We start from the raw sequence: 3,609 nt of genomic DNA on the forward strand, positions 1-3,609 counted from the left end.
AGGACCAGTAAATAGATTACAACTCCTGTATCAGCCTTAGTTAACTGGTTGCCCAGAGTACAGAACTAAGAGGATTACAAGGACTAAAAGAGTGATCCTCTTAACATATTGCAGCATTGTTAGACCCTAATTGAGCAGCTAACCAGCCCTTAACTTTGATATTACTTTCACTTAAACTCTCTCTTAACTATTGCATCTTTAGTGCATAGACCTATGCCTGGCATATTTTAAACTCTCAATAGGTGTTTGATAAATGATTGAATGATGAATGAATGAAATGAGAACCTTATAAGCATTCAGGTTTTATATATATTTTTTACTTTAATCAGCAAGTTCTAAAGTTAGGTACTTCTTATACCTTGATATTGAGATAGGCTAGGCATAGGGTGTATTCAATACTAAAACCACTGGCCACTTACCTGTGGGAGGAAGAGCCAGGGCTAGCGTGGATAAATGACGTATATAGATCTGTAACCAGCCACTTCATGCTTAATATTCTAGTAGCTTTTTTAAATCACAAGAATTGGCAGTAGATTTTTAGATAAACAGTTGGCAGAGATGACCTCTAAAGTATCTTCTAATTTTCATGTTTCATCTATAATTTAACTTTTTTACTTTCTGTGTACTTAAATAGATACTATATGGTAGCAAAATAGCCTCAAAAATACATCAAAGAAGAAAAGAAAGAGAAACAGTTTTCTTGTTTATTGAAATATCAACTGTAACCATATGAGAATAGATGTAAAGAAGGAATTGATTCTTTGGACTTCCAATGGCATATTCAGAAGCTACCAGAATAGTTAGCTTTTCCAATAACAGTATGTCCTTATTTATTTGTTTGCTTAATATAGCACAATGATAAATATATCATGAAGACTGTGTTTCTCTCAAGATCATGCCTTTTCTCTCAAGATCATACCTTTTCTGCATGTTCTTAAATTTGGCAAAACATTTCTTTTGGCCTGATGTTTAGTTCCTAACACTCCTTTCTGCATATCAAAAACAAAAACCCTCATTTTGCCCTGGCTAGTTTGGCTCAGTGGATAGATCGTTGGGCTGTGGACTGAAGGGTCCCAGGTTTGATTTGTCAAGGTCATATGCCTGGGTTGCTACTCAATCCCCAGTAGGGGGCATGTAGGAGGCAGCCAATCAGTGATTTTCTTTCATCATTGATGTTTCTATCTCTCTCTCCCTCTCCCTTCCTCTCTGAAATCAATAAAAATATATTTTAAAAAACTCATTTCATTAAAATCATCAGTGACACCGCTCTCTCCAAATTACTATGACCTGGTTTTGTACTATGATCCCTGGCCCACCAGCTGACTCCTCTGCTGACTTTTTTCCCAATTACTTTGTCCATACCATGTAAAACTATGTATGCCTTTCCTTCTTATCTTCTTTTTAGGGGGGATTGTAGTTTCACTCTACTTGGTATTCAGTTTCTGAACATGTTGTTTTTCTAGTTGCTGTGTAGCAGAGCATATTGTTCAAGTGGGTCATTTGTCACTTAGATGATTTTAGATGATGACTTGGGGGTTGGAATTATAGGAGTAGGTCTAAGATTATTAAAAGTGAGATTTTACTAAATGTTTAGCATTCAGAATATTTTTTCAGCAAAGTAGGAAGAGTTTGGGGATGTGTTTAACATACAGGCAATAAGGGGTGTACTGGTTTGCTAGAGCTGCCATAACAAAGTCCCACAGACTGGGTAGATAAAAAAACAAATTTATTTCCTCAGAGTTTTGGAGTCCAAGATCAAGGTGTTAACAGGGTTGGGTTGTTGTTTTATTTCTTTCAAATTTTTATTCACTAATATAAGGAGAGCTAGAGAGAGAGAGAAATCGAGAGAGAGAGAGAGAGAGAGAGAGAGAGAGAGAGAGAGAGAGGCAGAGAGAGAAAAAAGCATCCATTTGTTGTTCTACTTATTTGGGCATTCATTTGTTGCTTCTTGTATATGCCCTGCCCAGGGATCAAACCTGCAACCTTGATGTATCAGGACTATGCTCTAACCAACCAAACTACCTGGCCAGAGCAAGGGTTGTTTTTTCTGAGTCCTCTCCTGTGTCTTCTGTCTTCCCTCCGGGCCTGTCTGAGTCCTAATCTTTCCATGTAAGGATACTGGTCCTACTGGATGTGGGTCTAATTCAGTGACCTCAGTTTACCTAATTATCTCTTTAAAGACCCTGCCTCCAAATACAGTCAGATTTGAGGGTTAGGACTTCAACATATGAATGGAGGGTGCACAGTTCAGCTCAAACTCTAATCTCGTGACTGAATGGTGTTTAATGGAAATATGAAATTAAGAATAATTCCCTTATAGGATAGTACTGAGAGGTAAAAGAAGTCTTGTAGGTGAAGATTTTAAAAACTCCAAATTCCTACTAAAAAGAATGATGATGTCATCATTATTGTTACATAACATAACAGTAAATGTAGTTGTTATTATAATACTAGAGGCCCACTGCATGGATTCGTGCAACGGTGGGGTCTGTCAGCCTAGCCTGTGGGGATAGGACATCCCCTGAGGGATCCTGGACTGTGAGAGGGTGGTTCTTGGGTGATGTATCCTGGAATCGGGCTCCCTCTTCTCTGGTTCAGGGTGCATCACCCAAGAACTGCAGCTGCCAAGTCACCGCAGCTCGGCAGCTCCTGCGTTGAGTGTATGCCCCCTGGTGGTGATTGCACATCATAGCTACCAGTCAGACGGTCGAATGGCTGGATGGTCGCTTAGGCTTTTATATACTTAGATATTATTTGAAATGACCAAATCCGTGTTAGAAATGAAAAATGTTTGAACTTATGATATCTGGAGTCTCCAGTGCATGTGGAGGAGGAAATCAATGCTAGGGCGGGAGGGTGTCAGCTGAGTCTTGAGGGGTCTGAAGAGCAGGCCTTTTTGCCAAGCCTATTGAGAGTGAAAGTCTTAATGCGAGATGAAGGAAAAAGTAAATGGTATCTTAAATGATTGACTGTCATGGATTAAATGTCAGAAACATGAGTAAAAGGAACATTGTGTTCTTTTCCTAACAATAGATATCAAAATGTTTTACCAAACATTATTTCACACCTTCAGTAAAAAGCCTGTATCGACTAGTAAGGTATTAACATTGTAAGTGAATGCCAGTTATGTCATTCAAACTACTTACAATTTCCTAAATATATTTTAAGTGTTTTCCACAAAGTTATTCTGATTGAGAGCTGCAGATATGGGTAATCTTATTACTCATAGTATCCTCTTAAGTAGAATTTTAGAAAATGTCTGCTTTAAAGGTGTAATCCTTAATTTATTTTCTTCTACCCCAAATAAGTAATTCATTAACCTTTCATTGTTTTAGGAGCTAGAGCATCTGAAGCCAATTAAGTATTTTACATTATAGTTCATTGTAAACAAACAAATAGTTTTCAGTCCCCTTTCCCCAAACTGCTATAATTTAGGGATCGTGTAGCTAATTATACAGCTCTAGAGCCAGTTTGGAGAGGGATAAAACCTCTGTCAAACCCATCTGCTTTAGCTGCTGTGCTGGGGACTCCAGGGGGCATGGGGTCTCTCTGGAGGTGTTTAAGGCTTAAATGTTTGTTGAATTAGGCAATTCCATACTACTTGTAGTT

The sequence above is a fragment of the Myotis lucifugus genome, unplaced genomic scaffold, assembly GCF_000147115.1.
Source record: "Myotis lucifugus unplaced genomic scaffold, Myoluc2.0 scaffold_272, whole genome shotgun sequence".
NCBI classification, from domain to species: Eukaryota; Metazoa; Chordata; class Mammalia; order Chiroptera; family Vespertilionidae; genus Myotis; species Myotis lucifugus.